This window comes from Sorex fumeus, unplaced genomic scaffold (genome assembly GCF_029834395.1).
Source record: "Sorex fumeus unplaced genomic scaffold, SorFum_2.1 ptg000036l, whole genome shotgun sequence".
Taxonomy (NCBI): domain Eukaryota; kingdom Metazoa; phylum Chordata; class Mammalia; order Eulipotyphla; family Soricidae; genus Sorex; species Sorex fumeus.
The window spans coordinates 4,639,655-4,665,000 of NW_026606093.1; the positions used below are offsets into that span (position 1 = coordinate 4,639,655).

The 25,346-nt window shown below is 45.3% G+C and overlaps 1 protein-coding gene across 6 annotated transcripts in view; it reads right to left on the reverse strand.

Moving 5' to 3' along the window:
* Positions 1–20,660, reverse strand: part of ERC1 (ELKS/RAB6-interacting/CAST family member 1) — a 490,300-nt gene extending 469,640 nt beyond the window's left edge. For 4 of the 6 annotated variants that reach the window (XM_056117812.1, XM_056117809.1, XM_056117811.1 and 1 more), the window contains exon 1: positions 20,558–20,660. The gene's annotated coding sequence lies outside the window, so the exon portion shown is untranslated. The remainder of the gene's footprint in view (positions 1–20,557) is intronic. The other 2 variants (XM_056117813.1, XM_056117814.1) reach the window with 2 other exon arrangements.
* Positions 20,661–25,346: the final 4,686 nt, after the last annotated feature.

Below are 25,346 nucleotides of genomic sequence, written 5' to 3' on the forward strand. Positions count from 1 at the left end.
ACATTTTATAAAAGGGGAGAATAAACAGACACAAGAGAAAAGGAAAGCCTCTCCAGAGATAAGAGCCTCATGAAGTAAAAGGAGGTATTACATATCCAAGTTTACAAGACGACAATTCTAGAGTGTAATGCACAGTTGGAAATTTTTTTGTTTTGTTGTTTTTGTTTTGGGGTCACACCCAACAGTGCTCATGGCTTATTCCTGGCTCTGTAATCAAGATTCTTTTCTGGCAGACACAGAGAAACGTATGTGTTGCCATGAATCAAACCCAGATTGGGGACATGCCAAGGTAAGTGCCCTACCAATTGTACTAAATCTCTGGCCCCCAATTAGGAAACTTTTTGTGAACCATATTATACAATATGCTGTCGATAAGCAATGTCTGACACACAAAAATTGTTTTAATAAATTTAAAATGTAAGGCTGAAGCGGTAGCACAGCAGGTAGGGCGGTTGCCTTGCATGCGGCCGACCCGGGTTCAATTCCTCTGTCCCTCTCGGAGAGCCGGGCAAGCTACCGAGAGCATCCCACCCGCACGGCGAGCCTGACAAGCTCTCCGTGGCATATTCATTATGCTAAAAACAGTAACAAGTCTCAAGTGGAGACGTTACTGGTGCCCACTCGAGCAAATCAATGAACGGGAGGACAGTGCTACAGTGCTACATATAATGAATTTGTACATGTAATAGTACAAATTCACAACATGGTAAGTACACATTTTTTAATTTTGCAAACTGATTTTGCAAATACACATGTAACACGGTAAGAAGAATGTAAAGAAGTCTATTTACTATTGGCAAAACTTTCCAAATGGTATATATATATACTACATTTTTTTTAAAGAAAGAAAAATTCAAGGGCTTAAGCAAAAACTAAAGGAAACGTTACTAAATTTTAAGGTGAGCATTTCTTCCTTTTAGATCTGTTCTCAAAATACTCGCCAATACCGCACCTCCTATGGCTACTACCAAATGTAGCTGGCAAACAATGTCAAAGCAGGCATCATTTTTATAAAATTTATTGCTGGGAATAATACAGATGCAAGATGCCTAATAGTATGTCAGACCTAACAGAGTATATGGGAAATACTATGGAAAAGACAAGTCACACACACTACAGACAATGCATAAGCTAAGCATTATGTGAATGTTTCTAATTTTCCCTAGTACACTTCAAGAATGGCACACTGCCAGGAAATAATGCACAAGATGTTTCTTGAGGGAAAGATCTTAGAAAAGTAAATGTGGAAACACTTGATCACTTAACTTCCCGATAATCGGCGATTTGCTCAAGCAGGCACCAGTAACATCTCCATTTGTCCCTGTTGCGTGCTAGTGTAGCCCAACGATGTCTGTTCGTTCTAGGAACACGAAGAGCCTCAAACCGATCGTTCATGGTCTTGATGAAGAAGTCTGACCATCTGGTAGGTGAGCGGCCCTGTGGTCTTTTGACATACCGTGTAATCCAGTCGGTAGGGGCTCTAGTCCAGCAGTGGTCTCTAAATCTCATTACGTGTCCAGCCATCTTATTTTTGACACCTTGGCAAACAAGACAGCGTCCCTGATTCTTGACCATCGACGGAGGTCAGAACTCCGGATTCTTTCTCTCATTTGAGTGAAATGTGATACTCCAAGCATAGCTCTTTCAATTCCTCTTTGGGAGACCCGAATAGTGTTCTCATCTCAGGGCCCAGGTCTCTGAGGCGTATGTTAATACAGGAAGAACAGTGGAATCAAAGAGATGTGCCGGGAGTCAGAGGTTCTTCATCCTCTGAGCTATTTCTTCAACGCTCTTGAAGGAGTTCCAAGCTTCTCTCTTCCTCCTGCGCAACTCAGGTGCCAGGTCATTCATCATGTTCTTCTCGACCTAGGTACACATAACTGTTGCATTCGGAGACGGTAGTTCCGTTGAGAGCAAATGGAGCATCAGGAACGAGGCTGTTTCTCATAAACATTGTCTTCGTAAGATTCAGCTGTAGTCCTACCTTTCCACACTCACAGGCAAAGTCGGTCAGCATTGTGCCGCTTGGCTAATGTTTGGTGTTATTAGAACAATGTCATCAGCAAAGCAGAGGTGGTGTAGTTGCCGACCATCTAACTTCACTCCCATTCCTTCCCAAGTCGTCACATGATGTTCTCGAGGGTGGCACTGAAGAGTTTCGGTGAAATGGTATCACCCTGCCGAACCCCTCTCTTGACATCAATGATCACTTCCTTGTAGAATGGTGAGATCCTGGTAGTGAATCCGTAATACAGCTCACGGAGGATCCTGATGTATTGAGTTTGAACGCCCTGTTTGGTTAGGGCTTCAATTCTGTCTCAACAGAATCCAAGGCCTTCTTTAAATCAATGAACGTTAGACAAAGCGGCATCTTGAACTCCGGAGAAACCTCAATGTGCTTGGTCACGTGTGGATATGGTCGATGGTGCTGAATCCTTTGCGGAACCCGGCTTGCTTGCATGGTTCTCCTTCATCTAGTGTTCTGCCAATCCTATTCAGGATGACTCAAGTGAACAGCTTGTAGATGACAGACAATAGGCAGATCAGGTGATAGTTGCCAATATCATGGATGTCTCCCTTCTTGTACAGTAGTAGAGTCCTGCTGGTTTTCCACTGGGACGGAACCTTGCATTCAGACAGGTATTGTGTGAAGAGCCGAGCCAGCGTATTGATGAGTACTGATGGCAGGTTCTTCAGGTGTTCAGGTCTGACTTTGTCTGGGCCAGGTGCTGTTTGTTTCTTTACCGACGAAATGGCATGTCGGATTTCGGAAGGGAGAACATTGGGAATGACATATCCATCCTGTGGAATTTGGTATGTGGGCAGATGGACAGGGCTATTGAAGAGATCTGAGTAGAAGTCATGGATTATCTTCTCCATTGCCCTTCTGGAAGATGTGATAGATCCATCAGGATGTCGGAGGGCAGTCATCTTGGTCTTGTAGTTGGCGAAGTGGAAACACTTAAAGCCACAATTTCAGAGCAGGAGAGAGAGTACATCAGGTAAGACACTTGCCTTACATGTATCTGACCTGAGTTCAATCGCTGGCATGATACAGTTCCCTGAGCACAGAGCCAGGAATAATTAATGAGCACAGTCAGAAGTGGATCAAACCCCACTCCACCCCCCATGCCAAGAAAAAGTTATAATTTTTCCCTATTTGACATACTATGCTTCTCTAAATAAACTCTACCAAGATACATTTAGCATAACTTTTATGCTATATATCCTGCTGTAGAATTACAAACTCAACATTTATTTAGCCCAGAATACTATGAAATTATACAACTGGCTATATAAAGAATCAAGCAGAACTCAGTTCCTGGAAGATTAGGGAAAATAGTTCATATATATTAAAAAATTCCACAATTAATAGATTTTCTATTGCAAAGTCTACTTCAGTGAAATACTAAAATCGGAATCAGTTCTATTATACTGTGTGTATAGTGCTAGGGATTCAATTCAGGGTCTCACACTTATAAAAGTAAGACTTACCACGTAAGTTTACCACTAAACTATACTCTGCCCACAGAGACCCTCATCACACAATTTTTTCTACACTTTTTTACTCTTGGGGGATCAGAGATAGTAGAGCGGGGTAGCCTTGCTTGTAGCTTGGCTTCGACCCCTGGGACTACATATGGTTCTTCCACAGGCAGTGCCAGGAGTAATACTTGAGCACAGTCCTAAGCACAGCTGAGTGTGGCCAAATAACCAAAAGATAAAATAAAACTTTTATTACTCTCCTATTGGAAGAACTCAAAACAGTACCTGGACCATAAAGAGCACTCATTAATATGAACAATAAGTATATTTCTCTATTTTAAGCTGTATTTTTCTCCATGATTTTTATTTCTTACAATTGGATTCAGCCTATATATATAATTAAAACAGGCTTCTTTTTTCAAGTTAGGGAGGAGTGTGTAGGTTTTTTGTTTGGGGTTTTTCGATGTGGTTCCCTCCTTTCTCTCATATGTTTTAGAAATGAGAAGACAAGGAAAATCATAAGCACCACAGAAGATATGAGCCCTGGCAAGCACCTCAACTAAAAAGACATATAGCACTGTGGCCAGGAAATGCAATCCCTGGTGAGTGCATGTGTGAATAACACAGAAATCTCTAGCGCTACAATCAGGTCTCGTACCTCAATTGAAAAATGTGACTCCCCAGTGACAGATCAGGTGTGTGCAAACCCCACACTTAAAGTAATACAAACCTCAGTGAGCAGAGATAAGTGTACAAGGACTGCAATCTAACATGCAACTCCCTGCAACAATAACTAAGAGAGCCTCAGAGATGCAACCCCAATCATCACATCACCAACAACAAAGGGGAGAGGGAGCAAGAGAAATAATTAAAAAAATAAATAGGGTCAGAGATAGGACACCTTGCATGCCAACCATCTCAGTTCGCTCCCTTGTACCCTATGGTCCTCCGAGAATAGTCAGACATAGCCCTGAAGTCCCCCAAGCACAGCAAGGAGTAACCCTAGAGGGCCCTGACCCCCACCAGGGTGGCCCAGGTAATCCTAGCATCAAAGGCCCTGAGCAGCACCACACCACAGAACCTCATGTTGAACTGCTAGCTAAGCTGATCAAGAATGGCCAGAAAGGGTTCCCCAAACCACCTGACCACTGTTAGGGGGGGCCAAAAATACATAAATGATTTTTAGGATACTGTCTCTTAAATCCTGAGAAATAACATCCTGCTAACCCGAGGTCAAATCCCTGGTACCACATATGATCCCTGGAGCACTGCCAGGGGTCATTCCTGGGAACAGAATCAGCAGGCCCTGAACACAGCTGGGTGTGGCCCAACCAACCACACACAGACACGTACACAGACAAAGACACACACACACACACACACACACACACACACACACTCACCACCAAAACCACTGGGAAAAAAAGTAATGTAGTTACTCTCAGTTACTAACAGACATTTTCAAGCACTTTTGGAACAAGTTGGGGATATAACTACTTTCAACTGCAAATTTTAAGAAGCCTACAGAGAAAGTTTTTGATTCTATAACTTAAAAATAAATTAACATACACTGTAAGAGTATGGACGATTCACAAAACGTTAGAATTTGATCTCCCATTTGACCCAGCAATACCACTCCTGGGAATATATCCCAGAGAGGCAAAAAAGTATAGTCGAAGTAACATCTGCACTTGTTTGTTTATTGCAGCACTCTTTATAATAGCCAGAATCTGGAAAAAACCTGAGTGCCCGAAAACAGATAACTGGTTAAAGAAACTTTGGTACATTCAATGGAGTACTATGTAGCTGTTAGAAAAGATGAAGTCATGAAATTTACATACAAGTGGTACTACATGGAAAGTATCATGTTAAGCGAAATGAGTCAGAAAGAGCGCGATAGACACAGAAAGACTGCATTCATCTGGGGAACATAAAGCAACAAAATGGGAGGCTAACACCCAGAAGTGGCTGAGATTAGTACCAGGAATTTTGCTCCCTGACTTGGAGGCCAGCCACACGTGCTAGGGGAAAAAGAAGCTCAGATAGAGAAGAGAGCACCAAATAAAGGGTGTTGGGAGGATCCTCCCAGGATGGGAGATGCATGCTGAAAGTAGACTATAGACCAAACATGATTGCCACTCAATGCCTCTCATGCAAACCACAGGACCCAAAAGAAGAGAGAGAGAACAAGGGGGAATGCCCTGCCACAGAGGCAGGGTGGGATAGGGGATCTGAGGGGTGGGAGGGATGCTGGGACCCGTGGTGGTGGAGGATGGGCACTGGTGGAGTACTTGATCATTGTTTAACTGAAACCCAAGCACAAAAATTTGTAAGTCTATAACTGTACCTCATGGTGTTTCACTAATAAAAAAAAAAATTTAAAAAAAAGATACACTGTAAGAAAAAGTACATGATCAATCTCAAGGACTTAATATGGAAAAATATAAAATTGCTAATTAATAATTTTTAAATATAGTATTGTCAACATGTTAAATATGATATAAGGTAGGCTGGCTTTATAATATGTATTATAAATTTTATAAAATCTAAATTCCTTTTTACTCTACACTGCACCTACCAAAATTTTAATTACCTATGATGCTTGTATTTCTATTGGACAGTACTTCCTAGGTGCAGCTTTTGTCCCCAGCACAGTCCTCAACAGCTCAATAAAAAATATCATGGTCCCTATAGCTCTCTGCTGTCCAAAGTAAGTTTCCTAATCATGCAAGTGTTCTACATTTGATGGTGACTGAATGGAGTGACAGTGGTGAGAATGATGGTGGCTGACTCTGAATGCTGTTTGATTAAGTCAAAGTTCTTAGCACACTGTTATTCTGACTTTCCTCTGTGGGAAAAGGAAAGAGCAAAATCTATAAAGCAGTGCTGCCCATCCCAGGACAACAGAAAAGTTCTGTATTTTCAGACCTAACACAGAAACCATTGGTCCCATCTGCCAAGTCAGCATGTGACATGTGCAACTGAAGAATTAAAATTTTAAATCAGATTTCAATTAAATGAGTTTAACTGTAAATGTAAATCATCATATAAGTCTAACAGCTACTATCCTGCAAAGTACTGCTTCGAGTCTCAATTCCAACTATCAGATAGTATGTATGTGACCTTAACCTCTTTCTTCACTGTTCTTTCCCCTAAAACATCTAGGGGTTGAGGGAAGACCCTGAATATCCTGAATATCCAGGTGCAGTGTTATTGAATGTTTTCAAGTAGGTATGCTTCCCTACATACCCACTGTCACTAGTTCTGTTTTCAGGTGTTAGCAGTACTAAGGCCACCACCTCCTAGTTGGTCTTCTCACACTGCCTTCTCCTGCTTTGTAAAAGAGAAATGTAAGTAAGTAAGTAAAGGCCCTCCCGTTGATCATCAATTTGCTTGAGCGGGCCCAGTGACGTCTCCATCGTGAGACTTGTTGTTACTGTGTTTGGCATATCGAAATTCGTCACGGGGAGCTTGCAGGCTCTGCCGTGCGGGCGAGATACTCTCGGTAGCTTACCGGGCTCTCCGAGAGGGGCGGAGGAATCGAACTCAGGTTGGCCATGTTGGCTGCGTGCAATACTTACTAAAAGAGAAATGGAAACTTGCAATTCTCTTTACTCAGAAGTTTCCAAGGGATGCTATTGCCACAGGGTAAAATTCCAGACTCGGGCATGATTTACAAAACCCTTGATGATCCACCCAATCTCTTTTCACATCTTTCACCACTCCCTTAAGCTTCCAATTCTTGCCCATATTATTAACATCTAACCATGATGAAGAAATTGAGAAATTCTACATGGTGCTGGAGAAGTTCTATAAAGAAGACCACACCTTCTACAAGATCATCCTCAGTGATTTTAATGCCAAGATAGGACCGAGAAGATCAGCCGAAGAACTCCACATCGGGACCCATGGCCTAGAATGGAACGAACAGGGTGACAGACTGTCTGAGTTCATCATGTGGACCAAAACCAACCATGGTAACTCACAGTTCCAGAAGGCCAAATGTAAACGTCGGACATGGGAGTCTCCTGGTGACAGTTCCACAATGAAATTGACCACATCATATTCAATCGATGGTTTTGCCTGAACAATGTCACAGTTGTTCCAAAATTCCAAACGGGATCGGACCACCGTCTCCTTCATGCAAAATTCTACTTCACAGAGCGGGGAGAAAAGGCTGCAAAGTTTAAGAAGAGAACTCCCAGAAAGACCACCAACTGGGAGCTCTTTGGCCCTACAGAGGCAACATGGGAAGATGCCACCATTGACAACATCTACGAGGAATACAATTGACTGGTTCAGCACCTCCATGATTGTGTGAGGAATGCCAAGATAGAGAAAGCAAACAAAAAGATGCCTGTCTTGGGAAACTCTCGAGCTCATTCACCAACATGCCTTGGTGTGAGCCTCAGGCAACCACAAGCTAACGTGTGAGCTCTCAAAGTAGTGCAGAGAAGCTATAAAGACCTTAAAGAGAGAAGAGCAGCAGTGCTGGCCAATGCGGGAAAAGTATTCGCAATGTCAACTGCAAGACCAAGATGACTGCCCTCAGATGTTCTGATGGATCTATAACATCTTCCAGAAAGGCAATGGAAAAGATTATCCATGACTTCTACTCAGATCTCTTAGAAAGCTACATCTAACAGCCCACATAGCAAATTCAGCAGGATGGATATGTCGTTCCCGACATTCTACCTTTCGAAATCCGGCACACCATTTCGTTGGTAAAGAAGCGAACAGTACCCGGCCCAGACACGATCAGACCCAAATACCTAAAGAATCTGCCATCAGTACTTGTCAATCCACTGGCTCAGCTCTTCACATGCTACCTGTCTGAATGCAAAATCTTGTCCAATGGAAAACCAGCAGGACCATTCTACTGTACAAGAAGGGAGATATCCACAACATTGGCAACTATCTGGGTTAGTCCACAGCTAACCCAGATCTGATCCTTGGTGCCCTGAAACCACAAGGAGAGATCCCTGAGCACAGAGCAAAAAGTAAGCTCTCAACACTGTCAGCTACGGCCCAAAATATTTTTTAAAGGGGGGGAAAAATGTTGGACCAGGGATATAACACAGGTTAAGGCTTTTGCCTTGCATGTGCTCCAATATGGTTCCCCAAACACTGGCAGGTGTCACTCCTGACCACAGAGCCAGGAATAGCCCCTTAGCACATCTGGGTATTTCAACCACCATCCTAAAACACAAAAAAGATAGAAATTTCACCTATGTGGCTTTTAAAGGGATGAATCCTAAAAGACCCAAAGAATTTTACAAAGATGTAAAATAGATACTTATGTTTCCCAAGACACCCTATGAGATTTTTGTATATCTTTTATATTTTTGATAATAAAGAGCTGGAGATATAGTACAGAGGACAGGGCACTTGCCTTGCATATGGCTGACCAGGGTTCAATCCCCAGCATCCCATACGGTCCCTCAAGTCTCACCAGGAATAATTCTTGATTACAGAGCCAGGAGTAATCCCTCACCACCACCAGGTGTGTCCCCAAAAATATAAATAAATTGGAAAATGTTATTAATGATCAATCCTATATTCAAATTAAACTATTTTCTGAAAAGGTCAAACAGCAAATTCTATCTCAACAGGGAGAAAATTTTACACATAGCACATGTGCACATGAAGGCAAGTAGGTAAAAATAGGGGTTGCTATTAAATAACCAAAAAGAAGAAGTCATCTACCAATAATTTTTCCCCCAAATAAAGGTAAAAAAGGTAAAGGCCCTCCCGTTGATCGTCAATTTGCTCGAGCGGGCCCAGTAACGTCTCCATTGGAGACTTTGTTGTTACTGTGTTTGGCATATCGAATACTCTCGGTAGCTTGCCGGGCTCTCTGAGAGGGGCGGGAGGGATTTTAAAAGAAAAAAAATAATAAATTAAAGAACTGTTGGACATAATTTTAAAACTATATAGTTAAGCTCACAGATTTTTTAAAAGTTTTTCTGGGGTCGAGGACGTAGCTCAAAAGGCACATGCCTTGCATGAATGAGACCGAGTCCAATCCTGAGTACCAACTGATACCCACCCTCCTCCCAGAGTACCATCTCTGGCCCAAGCAAACCTGGGCCCAAACACCAAGCAGTGTCTAAACAGTCAGACACAAATTCCTTCAAGGATCACTTCAAGTAACCGCTGGGAGCTCAAGCACCACTAGGGCGACCAAAAAGAAAAAAGGGAGTGTGTGAGTGTAGTGTGTCTGTCTGTCTGTCTATCTGAATATATATGAAAAAGAAGCAAGTAGATTTTAACATTAGAATGATCAAGGATCTTAAATAAGGATGAAAGGAAACCTTCCAAATCTAATAAATGTTATGTGCAAAAGTAAGTAACACATCTGTAGGGAATAGCTTTGCTGTTCTATATTTGATGGCCAGCAGCTTATTTCAGACTTGGCAGAATGCCTTAGAATACTCCACGACAGCAGAGAACGAAAGGCCTATAAGGAACCATTACAAGGCCATCTCCCAATGCTATCACAAGACTTCTCAACTCTTCCTGGATTCTGATGAGACTTGAAATATTCAGCCTTTCCCATCTTAGAATAGGGCTATAGAACACAAAATTACTTATAAGCTTATTAGGACCAGGCTCCTTATAAATAGATTATCCCAGGAGCTTACACCACAGTCAATCGGTTATGTCTCTGTGTCTGTCATCCTTTTTGGTGTGTGACAGAAGGAGCTTGCACCACTGCTTAATGCATCTTTCCATTCTCAGAGAAGTAATAAACTACTAAAATTTAAAGAAACCATTGTATCTTGAACAGTCAAATCAGTCAGGCCCATAGGCCTTTCCTTGTCTTCTGCAGGAGTGCCAATGGAAAATCTCCGTAACTCCCACTCAATTTTGCAGTAAATTTATCAGCACTTTTATCTCTATATTTGGGGGAAAAAGAGGGCCTGGTCACAGCCAGCGATACTAAAGAGACCTAGCAGTGCCTGAGAGCCTGAGATCTCCCACCTGCAAAGCACGCACTCCAGTCCTTTGAGCTATTTCCCCAGCCCTAAAACTGCTTTTAAAATACTGGGAGGCTCCAAAAATAAACTAAAATTTGCTCGAGGGTGTTGGAGAAACAGTACAGAAGGTAGGGTGCTTGCCTTGCATGCTGTCAACCCAGGTTTGATCCCCCCGCACCCCTTATGGTCTCCCAATCCCCAACAGGAGTGATCTGCAAGTACAGAGCCAGGAGTAAGCCCGGAGCACTGCTGAGTACGGCCCAAAAAAAGTGTTCAAAGGTTGCTGCATTTCTAAGGAACAACTTTGATCACGAGTCTCCTGATTTTAAAAACTTCAACTGCTACCAACAAAGTATCTCAAGATCAGAAGGCACCTTAAAAATAAAATGACAGGGGACTGGAGCGATAGCACCGTGGGGAGGGCATCTGCCTCACGTGGCCAACCCCTGTTCAATTTCCAGCATTCTATATGGTCCCCCGAGCACCTCCAGGAGTAATTCCTGAGTGCAGAGCCAGGAGTAACTCCTGTGAATCACGGGGTATGACCCAAAAAGAAAAAAATAAATAAAATGACATGCCATAGCCAATGCCGCCAGACCCTATGCCCGGCTGTTTCTTTCAGGGCAACCTAGAAAGGGGCGGGTGAGACCCCACCCCACCCCTGGGAGCCAGTTCCAGCAGCCGAAAACCTCCAGAACTCAGCTGCTGCGATGTTCACGACCGCTCTCCATACACTCGGGCCAAGCCTCACCCACAGGTAAGCCAGTCATGGACTGTGCAGCCACATTTGCAGCCGCACAACGTCTCCTACTTCACACCACTAATATTTCAAGAGTAGCGCACCACATTTGATGGGGTTTAAAGTAGAAGGAAACTCATCTTAGGGGAAATATATTTGTACAGATATAAGCACACAAGACTCAACCTCATACAACATGTTACTAATCTATTATAGAAGGACTTAATGGCCCTTGGGTGAAATTCAACAATCTTCACACACTTTCCTCTAAGGGAACTTTTTTGGGTCATTTTCAGTCGCTTATTCATTAAAAAAAAATACAAAATAAATTATTTCGGTACTGCTTTGGGGCAGGGGTTGGGGTTTGAGATGGAAACATCCAAAATATGGTGATGGAAAAGTGTAATGTTGGTGGGATTGGTGTTCAAATATTAAATGTAATCAATTATTGTGGACTACTTCATAAAAATTAAATTAATGTTTTTTTTAATCACCTAGCAAACATTCATTCCATTCTTAAAACCTGCCAGAGGATGCACTACCTCCTTAAAATATTCACACCATCGAATGGGCACTGGTGGAGGGATGGGTACTCGATCACTGTATAACTGAAATCCAAGCACAAAAATTTGTAAGTCTACAACTGTACCTCACGGTGGGTGTTTCACTAATAAAAATTTTTAAAAAAAATTCACACCATCACTGGAGAGCACCCACTTATGAGACAAACAGGGAATAGAAAAGTGGAAGGTAGTCTCATTTAATTCATTCACATGGTTCTATGGTGTCATTTAATGAATAAAAAACAGCAGGATTCATATATTTGGTTTGGGATGTGTTGATCTTAAGGAGCATCCAAATGGAAATACAAGTTTTCCTTGTTCTCCCAAAGTATAACATTCCTACTTGATATGATTTGTAGGTATTTCAAGGCCTAGAACTGTTGCCACAGAACTGTTCTAGATTAATTAATAGTAACAACATTCCTAGAACCCAAAAATAACCTACTAAATAGCAACATTCTACTTTTGAATTGCACGAGCAACCTCACAATAACAGTGGTTCATAGACAGAAAACAGAAAAAGGAATAAAGTCATACATATAACGGAGAAAAAAAAGAAATAGGAAGAGACCAGATTATTCCCAGAAATTCAAACATTTAATAAAAGGGTAGACAGATCAACAGAAGTAATGAAGAAGGAGTGCCTAGAAGAAACCCTAAGAAGAAAATCGTAAAGGTGATCTGAAGACAAAAAAAAAACAGATGTTTACAAAGGAAGGAGAAATTGACTGTATCAAATTAACTGTATCAAATGTTGCTATGGCAGGCAACCTTGAAAACAGTTCTGAATTATTTCTACCACCTAGTCTTCAAATGTACTCTTCTGAACTTACCCAAGTGTGTTGAATTTAATGAACTCAATACAATAAAAGTGGTAAGTGTCCCATCCTAGAATAGATTATAAAATATATATTTTATATCAAATATTACCCAAAAATATAATCTCCTATATTCTCCTTTATCAACCACTCAGTCTAGAAGCCTGGTACCATGTTGTGAGTCCAAAAACCCCCACTAAATCTTTAGATGACTGCAGCCCTCTATGCAACAACTGACTGCAGCTTTATAAGTAACTCTTCCCTACAAGCAGCCAACCTGGGTCCAATTCCTGACACCCCATGTAGTCCCCCGAGCACCACCAAGAGTGATCCCTGAGTGCAAAGCCAAGAGTAAGCCCTGAACATCAACAGGTGTGGCCCAAAAACCAAAAAGAAAAGTTTGGGGCAACTTGAGCAAAGCAACAGAGAACTATAACTTGACAATAACTGCTAAGAAATCAAGTACAACTGTAGAAACATAACCACCACTTGGCTTTCATGACATTAGTAACTCCTAGTAGGCAGAATCAGTTAAACTGTAAAGAGAGAAACATGGCAAAAGAGTTTGAGAAGAAAATCCAGAGGTGGTGAAATAGACAGGTGGCAAATATAAACAAATCTTTCCCAAGAGTTTGGTCACCCAGCACCACTGGGTACAAAGAGCACTGTATTTCTGAGCAATGTCATAACTCCATGTACAACAAAGTATTGCCTGGGGGAAGGAAGGAGGGAGGGAGGGAGGGAGGAGAGGAGAGGAGGGAGAGAGGGAGGAATAAAGGAAGGGAGGGAAGGAGGGAGGAAGAGAGGGAGGGAGGGAGAGAGGGAGGGAGGAGAGGAGAGGAGGGAGAGAGGGAGGAATAAAGGAAGGGAGGGAGAGAGGGAGGGAGGGAAGGAAGGAAGGAAGGAAGGAAGGAAGGAAGGAAGGAAGGAAGGAAGGAAGGAAGGAAGGACGGACATGCATGGAGGGCAACTTTGCACAACAAAATATGGAGATGAGTCTTTAAGAGAAACTTTGAAGTCTGAACAAAAGTAAACAAGTCAGTAAGATGGAAAATCACTCTCCTGGACTTTGATTCCATGAAACTTCTCAAAGTTCTCACTGCCTATTTTAACTGGTTTCTCCAAGACTACCTTCCCAATGAAGACTGGAGTGATAGCACAGCAGGTAGGGCATTTGCCTTGCACGCGGCCGACCCGGGTCTGATTCCCAGCATCCCATATGGTCCCCTGAGCACCGCCAGGGGTAATTCCTGAATGCAGAGCCAGGAATAACCCCTGAACATCACCGGGTGTGACCCAAAAATTTTTTTTAAAATTTTTTAATTAAAAAAAAGACTACCTTCCTGGGGCTGGAGCAATAGCACAGCGGGTAGGGCGTTTGCCTTGCACGCAGCCGACCTAGGTTCGATTCCCAGCATCCCATATGGTCCCCCGAGTACCATCAGGAGTAATTCCTGAGTGCAGTGCATGAACCAGGAGTAACTCCTGGGCATCACCGGGTGTGACCCAAAAAGAAAAAAAAGACTACCTTCCCAAGCAGCCCTTTCATGCGAAAGCTATGCAGTTTCTCACATTCCATACCCAACATTGGGAAATAAGGCTGGTTCCCATCTTTTCTTACCCAGACCTTTACTCCTTATTACTCAGATTCTCTTTTAAATTGTTTAGCAAAATGTTCTATCTCTGCCTCTTCACCTCCGCACTCAGAGAATATGCACTGCCACTGCTTTCAAACCTGATGAGTTATCTAATATCAGCTCCTCAAACCTCCTATCCTCAGTAAAGAACTCTAATCCATGGACATTCTTATTAACTTACCTGTTATTAGCCATTCATTCATTAATTTTTTAACAATTAACATTTGCCCGGTATGGTGGGAAAAAAACCATTCAAGTTCTCCTGAAATCTATAGATACTTTATATTTTTCAAAAAGATACAATGTGAAAAGATCTAGCTGGATACATTGTAACTTCTACATTTCATGTTTTAGTCAAAGAAACAAGTCAATTCTAGGGGAACTGGAACCTGTTTGAACTCAAGCTGTATGTTATTCCCACAATCACTAAGTTTTTTAAAAATTTACTTTTTAACTCAATTGTTGTAAAAGATTGCCAGAGTTCAATGAGACTAATCCATAACTATCACTGTGCTGCCTAAAACAGTAGCCTCTAGACACAGTGACAGTTTAATTTTAGCAAAATTAACAATTCATTATCTCAGTCACACTTGCCACATCTCAAGTGTTCAACAGGCACAAATGATATGTCCCTACTGTACTGCATAGTGAAGATATAAAACATTCCTAACACCATAGAGTTATACCGGGACAGTGCTGGACTAAAATTTTTGGTATGCACTTCCTTTCTCCCAGACCAAAAAAAAAAAAAGCTAAAATGACAACTAGAAGAGGGGCAGGAGATGCACGAAAGAGAGAGAGAAAGAAAGTACAGTGGTAAAGCATTTGTGTTTCAGATAGCTGACCCAGGTTCGATCCCTGGCACGAGGAGCCCACCAGGAGTGATCCCAGAGTGCAGAGCCAGAAGCAAGCCCAGAGCATAACTGGGTGTGACCTCAAAACAAACAAAAACAAATGACAAATGGCACTTTCCAGTTTCCTGAGAATTCTCTACGGTTGAACAAATCACCTTAGAAATTCAACAGAGAGATCAGAGAGATAGGACAGCGGGTAAGGCACTTGTTGGGATTCCATATGGTCCCCCAAGCAACACCAGGAGTGATATCCTGAGTACAGGGCCAGGAATAACTCCTGAACATTGCTGGGTATGTGGCCGAAAAAAACAATCAAACAAATTCAATACACCAGGCACCTTCATCTCCATCACCATAACCATCACCCCATCATCATCAGGACAACTTATTTTTATTGAGAACTTACTATATAGCACAGCAGGCAGGGCATTTGCCTTGCACTCAGCCTACATGGCCGACCCGAGTTCAATTCCTCCACCCCTCTCGGAGAGTCCAGCAAGCTACCGAGAGCATCACGCCCACACGGAAAAGCCTGGCAAGCCACCCAAGACGTATTCGATATGCCAAACACAGTAACAAGTCTCACAATGTTACTGGGCCCACTCTAGCAAATCGATGAACAACAGGAAGACAGTGACAGTGACTATATCCCAAGCATTTTATATGTATTACCTCATTTGTTTTGCAATAACAACAGGAGTTTGACTTAGCATTCCCATTTTATGAATGAGAAAATTAAGTCCTGACAATAGGGTTGATGAGATCGTATAAGAGGCAAGGTGCTTGCCTGCATACAACCAACTGCAGTGTGATCCATGGTCCCTCATGTGGTTCCAACAGCAATGCCAGGGGTCACTCCAAAGCAGAGTCAGGACTACCTCCTACACATCTCTGGGTATGGTCCAAACACACAACCCCCAAAAAGTTTTAGACAAAGTCACCCATCCAAAGGGGGAAATAGCAGTAATTGATAAGGCTATAAACAGGACTGGAGCAATCCTATAGCAGGTAGGGTTCTTGCTTTGCAAACAATCAACCCAGATTCAATCCCAACATGTATGTTCCCCTAAGCTATACCAGGAATGATCCCTAAATACAAAGCCTGAGCACTGGGTATGAGAGACAAAAAAAAACTATAAACTAATAATTATTTTTCCTTTCAATGGTGACACTTTACAAGGAGTAGAGGTGTACTGAGTGGTAAAAGACATGTTCAATCCCAGGCACCAACTATCCCACCTGCCAAGTGTGATGCTCATGGCCCTTCTATCTGTGATCCCCATCACCTCAACATGCGTGTGTAATAACTGGCAGCCAAAGTATACAAACACTATAAAACAAGTGTGCATCACCACAACAGCAACAACCATGGAAAGGGAAGGGTAAAACTAAAAGCACAAACTTTATTTTTTTTTGCTTTTTGGGTCACACCCGGAGATGCACAGGGGTTACTCCTGGCTCTGCACTCAGGAATCACTCCTGGCGGTGCTTGGAGGACCCTATGGGATGCTGGGAATTGAACCCAGGTCGGCCACATGCAAGACAAACGCCCTACCGCTGTGCTATCGCTCCAACTCCCTAAAAACACAAACTTTTTAACAGAAAGGACAAATGATACCACCTCACTCTAGCCCTCAACATTCCAGTCAGAACGATTTTCACATTACTCAGGTGGACCTTCAGCTTTCTTGTTTTGGGGTTCTGTCCATGCCATTTCCTCTGCCTGCCAGTCTTTTTCACCCCAACTTGTTAGATTTTAATTTGCAAGCCTGGATTAAAACTTAGGGTGTCACACTTGCAAGGCAAGTACTATACAGCTGAATCACATCCCCAGTCCTTGTCTTCATCATTTTCATTTGGACAAATGCTTATGATCCCATCCTAGGGCCTGGAGAAATAGCACAATGAGTAAGGCGCTTGTCTTGCAGGCAGCCAACCTAGATTCAGTCCCCTGCACCAGGTATGGTCCTTAAGGCCCCCCAACTGTAATCCCTGAGCAGAGTCAGAAATAAGCCCAAAGCACGGCCATTTATGTTCATCCTGCAAGATACATAATGTTATCTACTGAAGCTGAGGAATAGCACATACTGAAAATCTCACTTAAGCTCACCACAAATTCATGTTAACTTTTCCTCCTCTCCAAACAGAATAGAACTCCTTAAAATAAAGAACTCCTGGGTCCAAGAATATTTCAGTGGTACTGGCTCCTGCTTTGCAAGCCTGAAACTGGTGAGCATAGAGCGCAATGTCGGTTTAGCAAGTGTAAATGTACTAAAAACTACGAATTCTACACTTTGGGTAAATAGTATGGTGTGTTACTCAAACCCACTGGAAGTTATTATAAGAAAGGGAGGAGGGTGCCAGATTATAATAAGCAAGGTGCTAGATTTAAAATTTGAAAACAAATTTTCATAATTTATGAGACAAACTGCCCTTATTATTTTGTGTGTGTGCTTTTTGGGTCACACCTGATGATGCACTGGGGTTACTCCTGGCTCTGCACTCAGGAATTACCCCTGGTGGTGCTCAGGGGACCCTATGGGATGCTGGGAATCAAACCTGGGTCGGCCGCGTGCAAGGCAAACGCCCTACCCGCTCTGCTATTGCTCCAGCCCCTGCCTTTATTATTTTGCATGATCCTGCAGGTATACAAAGTTAAAATGCTTACAAAAATTGTACACGGTTTCAAAGCAGCCAAGTGACTTATTATTGTATAAAATTTCACTGACTGGGACCCAGCAATTGAAAACAATGCTATCAGAAATAAAATAAAACAAAAGACTGACTTTTTTCTTTGAACTCTTTCAAGTCTTCTGATTTGGTACATGTGTTATCTATTTTTAAAGAATACATTGTATCTTAGTTCATGCCTTAGTTAATCCCTGGCTATTCTGCTTCTAAAAAAATAAAGAATGAAATAGAAGTGCTGGAGGGGGCAGTAAAAATTTGATTCTTGCCTTGGTCTCATCTCACACAGAAATGTATTTAGTCATTTCTCTGTTAGACATTCTAATTAAGCAGGATTCTCTTACCCAACATGCTGACACATCTTTAAACAATGACACATATGATCATTCCCTCCTCCTCGAAAACTTCCTTCCATTCACTTCTAGTATATTATACTCCTCTGGTTTTCCTAACTCAATGATCTCATCAGCCTCTTCTCCTGGATCCACTTCATTTCCCCAGTGTATCCACAAGGTAGGGTCCATGAAGGCAGAGATTTGTCAGTTTTATTGGCTGCCACGTCCCAAAGGCTTCACAGTCCTGACAACTACACACAGCAACTGATGAATGAGTGAAACAGTGCCAAGGCTCCAAGTTGAAGAGTCACAGAATCAAATTATACCCACATAACTTTCACATTAAATTTACCTTATTGCATTTCTCTGAAAGTTGATGGTCATTGTACTAACCGCTATTTGAATAACAAAAAGACTCCATTTTCTGATCTTCATCAATGTTCTTGATATAGAAGATGCAGTCATAAAAATATTCACTTTTTATAACATAAAAACTGAATTAATAATTCTACTTCTCTATGACTTTTGTAACAAACAACATAATTAAATCCCCATAGACAAGAATATTACAGTAATGGCAACAAGTGACACTTCTGAAAAGATAAGCGTGTTTCTTTCAGGCATAAGAATTTCTAAATAGAAACAGATCCACAGATCCCATCTACACTTAATCCAATTCATGCCATTTCATTCCTGTAGTGAAAAGATCCAATACCATGGACAGCCATACATAAGTCTTTCAGCAATCTACAATGATTCACCCAGTTATCTTCGTCTGAATTTGTCTCCATGTGTACCCAATTAAACCAGAGTGTAACTTAAAAGCCACAATGAAATATGGAAATTTTTTTCTTCTAAGAAATCCAAAACCACAATTATTCATTGTATCAACCTATAGTTCAAAATGTCCAAAGTCAATTAAAGCTTCTACTTATTAATTAGACCACACCTGCTTTATCTTATAGCTATTATAGCATCTGTTTCTATAAGTCTCCTTAAATTGATATAATTTCTAGAAGATCACAGTCTGCTCAATCAAGCAAGCATGTGAAAAGGCAAGGACCTGGAACGACTGACAATCACATTGGTAAACTGCTCTCTTGGGTTACAGGAAAGCATTTCTCTGGCTCTGTTCCCAAATAAATTGAGTAAGCCTTGAGAAAGTCATTGGTTAAATTCCATTTCATGACGGTTTCTCTTCCTCCATAAATGAATTATTGAGTCATGCCTACTTCCATCCATTACATAATGCGTGTCCATCACAGGAGCTATTTTCTGATCAAGAAACAGTTTAAATGACACCGAGGGGAAAGACCAGGGGCGACTCTCCTAGGGAACGAATACAAAAAAGCACTCGGACTGAATGTGCTAAGTTGTGAACCGTCAACGCGAGGACACTGATCTGTGTACTCCCGGGAACATCCACCTAAGAAGCGACTGACACGTGCCCGGCACGTCGCGAAAGACTACTACGTTCAAGTCCTCGGCTCCAAGGACAATCTTCGCTCTCACACACGCGCACGTGTCTGCTACGGGCATCTGCAGCTGGGAGACGACCATCTCCGGTACCCAAGTGCCCAAGGGAAGGGGCACACACATCCGGCCGGTCTGAGCGTCCTGCAAAAGACACCTGTGCCGCTAAAGCCCTTCCGCGTGGTCACGCCACCAGCTCGGAGAGGACGAGGCCGAGTCGGCACAACCACCTGCAACCGCCCCAGGAGCCGTCCCTCCGCCAGCGACGCCCCCTGATCTCGGCCGTTCCTGAAGCGCCCCCTCGAGACCCGGGGAGGGCGGGAGGGCGCGGAGGCCGGCCGGAGGAGACACCCTTCGGAGGAGACACCCTTCGGAGGAGACACCCTTCGGAGGAGACACCCTTCGGGAAACCAACGCCGGGGCGCCCCTCCCCACCCGCCGAACCGCCCCGTCTGGGGCAAAGAACTTCGGTCCCGCAGACCCTCCCGCAAGGCACGAGCTTCCCTCCGCCCCGGAGCCGGGGAGAGCGGACTGCCGCCCCGCGACCCCCGGACACAAAATGATAATGATGATGATGATGATGCCAAAATGTGTGTGTGGGGGGGGGGTCCCGCAGGCTCCGAGCACGCGGCCCGGGACACGACCCGGGCTCCCCGCGACCGCCCCGCCGAGGGGAACATCCCGTCTCCCCGCGTCTCCACCGTCACCCCGAGCGCCCCGGACCCACCCGGGCTCGCGCCCGCCTCGCGCCCGCCGCTACCAGGCGCGCCCCGCCCGCCCCGCGGACCCTCGGACCCCCTCGGACCCCCACCGCCCCCCCACACGCACACGCACACGCACCCACACCCGCGCGCGCGCAGACGCACCGCCCGCCCGAGCCGGGGCGGCGCCCGCCGGTGGGCTGCGGCGGGTCCGGGCGGGTCCGCCCCTCCCCGACGCGCCCCCCGGCCCCGGCGCGGCGCGGGGAGGGGTCCCGGGCCTCACCTCCAGCTCCGCCCTCCCCGCCGGGGCCGAGCGCGCGGCCGGGCGACGAGCCGGCGAACGCCTCAGCGCCGCCGACGGGCGGGAACCGGGGGCGCCCGCCTGCCGCGCCGCCGCCGCCGCCGCCGCCGCCGCCGCCTCGGGGCTGCGCCTCCCGCCGCCGCCGCCTCAGGACTGCGAGTGTCGCCGCCGCCGCCGCCGCCGCCTCAGGGCTGCGAGTGCCGCCGCCGCCGCCGCCGCCGCCGCCACAGCCACCGCACGGCCCGGGCGCCCGGCGACGTCACCGCGCCCCGCCCCTGCGCGAGACACCTAGCCCCGCCCCCGGGCGCCGGCCGCGCGACGCCGCCAGCTCCGCCCCCGCCCGGCCGCCCCGGGAGGACCGCGGGGCCCTCGGCGCCGCCCCGAGACGCCGGGGGCGCGGGGGCGCGCGCGCTCGGGGCGCCGAGGCCCGGGAGCGGGCGCGCGCACACACGCGGGAGCGCGCGCGCGCGGCCCCGGGACGGGAGTGTCGGAGGAGTCGGCTCCGGGCCGCGGAAGGTGGGAGCGAGGAGCGAGGGCCGGCGGCGTTTGTCCCCTCCCGCCTGCCGTAGGTGGATGCGCCGCGGGCCACCGGAGCGGGACTGTCGCTGCCTCTCCGCTCCCCGCCCCCCGCCCCCGTCCGGCGCGGGGCCCGTTAGCCGAGCCCCCCCCACCTCGGTCCCCTGGTCCGGGGGACTGGGCACTTGGCGAGCGCACGCTCGCCCGTGCTTGGATTGGGGGAAATGAGGCTGCCGAAAGGAACGCTCCCATCTGAGACACCCACGGAGGGAATTCGGGGGGTGGGGGGTCGCGGAAGACCCGGGCCGGTGCACAGCCCGCCTGCTCTGTCAGAGACGGGCCGAAATGGTCCACGTGGCGTCCCCGCGACGTTCCCGGTGCTCGTGCGTCCTGGACCTCCCCGTCGAGGCGAGTGTGCCGCGCCACTGGTACGGCGGTCCAGCTGCATCCGGTAACTGAAGGATGCAGGTAATCTCTCTCTCTCTCTCTCTCTCTCTCTCCCCCTCTCCCTCCCGCCCCAAGTTAGATGGAGTTTTGCAATAATTTTCCAATGCCCTTGAAATAAATAGGACTTAAGTCGTTTTACCTACCAAGCTACCGAGAGCATTCGATAAGCCAGACACAGTAACAACAAAGTCTCCAATGGAGACGTTACTGGGCCCGCTCGAGCAAATCGACGATCAACGGGAGGGCCTTTACCTTTACCTTTACCCTACCTACTCAGTGTACACTTCCTCACAATCCCACTAACGCTTTCCATCTCTGCCCAGATTTCACGTTCATGTAGTGCCCGAATTCTGCTTTGAACTATGCAAGCGTGAAAGTTCCTCGTGCCCAGGCGTTCTCTGCCCCCACCACGCCCCCCGCCCCCAGCATCGCCGTGCACAGATGCTTGCAGTTCCCGGCTCGCTGTACAGTCGCCCCCTTCAGTACATCCAACATACGGCTACCAGTTGTCAAACTGGACTGCCAGAGACCGAGCAGCCAAATGAAAGCAGCCTGAAATTACTTTTTTTTTCCCCTTCAACACCTGGCTCTTTACCCGCAAAATGCCAACCTTTCCTTTTCAAACGCCCTGGGACTCATTTTCTTTTCCTAACTTCCAGCCTGTCACTTTTTATTTGTGTCATCTTGGACAAATCATTGTACTTCCAGATCCTACTTTATTTGTTTTGGGGTTTGGGAGTGCTGAGAATCAAATCGAGGGCTTCACACATGCACGGTCAGCACTGGCTGCTGGAGCTACATCCCCAGCCCACTTCTTTTCTGTAAAATGAGGAGCAGATGCTTGAGATCTATGCTGTCCCTACAGTGTGCTGAACCGAAGAGTTAAGATCCTAAGTACTGAGTTAAACGTATATAGGAATGCTGCTATATCCCATAGTCTGATTTGTTTTTATTCATTCTGCCATTTTATCTTGATTTCCTACCTCAGGTAACTTCAGAGGAGTGGAACCTCCAAGCGAACTTTCCAGGGACGTATAGCCCCCTCCTGTGGGTCCCATTCTCAACCATCACGATGGCATTTAAATACCAGGGCCCACAGCCAAAGTGCTGCTCAGGTTCTGCAGTATGTAGATCACCCCAGCCACCCCAGCATTGCCCAGGGGACTCCAGACTGTAATTCTGGGGAACCACGTGGTGCTAGGGATTCCTACAAGGCCTTCACCCGACCTCCTGTACTATCGTCCAACCACTTACGTGCCTTTAAAAAATATATAGGTATTTTAGTAAGAACAATAGTACAGCGGGCAGGGCCCTTGACTTGCACATAGCCAACCTGAGTTCAATTCTCACCACCCCAGATGGTCCTCTGAGCTTGCTGGGTATGGCCCCAAAACATACATACATAGAGACAGCATAGCAAGTAGGATGCTTGCCCTGCACATGACAAAGCCATATAATCCCCTGAACCTGCCAGGAGTAAGTCCCGAATACTGCTGGTGTTAACTGCTCCAAAAATGGATAATCAGAATTTGTTTTTTCTTTGGGGGCTACACCCAGCTATGCTCAGGGGTTACTCCTGGCTCTGCACTCAGGAATGACTGCTGGCAGTGCTTGGGGGGCCATATGGGATGCCAGGGATTGAACCCATGTCAGCCGTGTGCAAGGCAAATGCCCTACCACTTTACTAGCGCTCCAGTCCCCAGAATTTTTTTAAAGCTGCCTAAGCACATTTATTCATTGCCTCTTCTTTCAAGTCAAGTCATCATTAAGATGCTAACAATGGCATTTGAAATGATACTAATCCATCGAAAGATGGGAAGGGGCCAGCAGAAAGCAATTCATTTTCATTTTACACAAGAAAATGAGTGGAGTCTGACTAAAAGGAGGAAACTATAATATGGTTCATAGGGGCTACAGCCAAGGAAAGGAACCACCTGCCAAGAGGAATTCAGAGACTGTAATTTAGAGACACAGAAAAGACCAAGAGCAAGAGTGACAAGCAAGGCCAAAAACAGACAAACTAAATATACATCTGTCTGTGAAACAGCAGAAATTCACAGTACCTTAGATGCAATAGCTGAGCATCTATCCTAGGCTAAAAAAATCAAGAATTCTCATAATCTCAGGGGAGAACTAGGGCAACTATTTGAGACTCTAAGAGAAAACCACTCATGGAAGAGATGAATAAGGCAAGACCACGTTTGCAAGGTGCCTAATCAGCATTCCAGATAACTCATCCTAATTATGACTAACCAATCGTCGGTAAATATGTGAGGAAGTCTCTGACATGGGGTGGGATTGAAAAGACAAAGAGACACAGAAACAATGATCAATGAGGAGACAAACTTCACAGAATGGAGGGAAAAAAACTGGGGGACAAGATGTCCAGGTAAGGAGAACTTGTTTTTACTCCAGCTATACCAAAACTTGGATTACATCTACATAAAATTATCCAAAACCCTGATGAGGCTTCTACAGCAAGGGATGAAAGGAGAGCACCCAAACATTGGTGCCTGAGAGACATCCTTGCCAAGAAAGTAACCCCATTTGGGGAAATTGCTGGCAATAAACAAGAGGTTTTCTTTTGTGAGGGGATGAGGTGGGGGATGAACACACACCCAGCAATGTTCAGGGCTTACTCCTGGCTCTGCACTCAGGAATGACTCTGGGTGGTGCTTGGGGGACCACATGGGGTGCCAGAGATCAAACTTCAGGTACTTGCATGCAAGCAAGTACCCTACCCACTGTACTATATCGCTCCAGTCCCCTAGACAAAAGACTTCTTAAGTGAAGTTCTTTACCTTGGGAAGCATGGAGGGTTTCGTAGACTACTCTGACCTCCTAATCCTACAATCCTATACTTATAACACTGGATTGGTTGGTAAGAAACTATAGGATATAAGCAAAAGTCAGAGTCATATGCAGGTACCTCTTCCAACCTTGCTGGTGAATACTATAATGAATTATCAGTCTCCATAGTAATAGATTCTGAAGACAAATTCCTGAAGAGTCCTCTGCTATCCTCTAGCAAATAGCTGAACTCAGTTGAGCACTGTGAGACATCAAAATGCCTTATTACCAGCAAGCATTCACCCTGCCATTCGCTATCTGACTGCTAGCGAACAAGCCACACCTGTGGTTCTCACAGAGCATAGCTATTTAGCAAGGGGCCCCACTGCTTACTGTATTCACTTGCCAGCCAGCCCGCGATCAAGCAGACTCTTCTCTGCTAATCCTAGACTACATGTTCTGCCACAAGCTAGGACTGAGCCTCCAGCCTCCTTCCTCTTAAGCCCACCCCAGCTTAGGGTTCTCTCAACAACACCAAGGTCACTGTGAAACAGGAAATATGGACCCATTAGGACTGGAGTTGGAACACAGGTGTCCCCAAATACTTACCTTTTCAAATCCCTAGTTATCATGTAGGCCTGCTCAAACTTGATGCACAGCCAGGATCAAACACCTGTGACTCTAAATGCTCCAACTTGTTTGCAGAGCTTCATGAAGCAACAGATCTGATGGAGACACAGAGGAACTTACACAAATGGATCTAGATGACATCCTCGAACTTCTACTACAGCTATGATAGGCTGCGGGGATAAGAACACTTCAAAGCAGCAGACCTAAAGATGTTTCCTACAGTGAGATCAATAGAAGAAAGCTTCATGATGGACACAGAAAGGAGAGAATGTTTGAGAAAAGTACAAATTAAAGAGCAAAAGAATATAGTAACTTAACTGAAAAGTATGATATGCTGGCTCGAGAGAAGAATAGAAGAAGCCAAAAAAGCAAATCAGTGTCATACCAG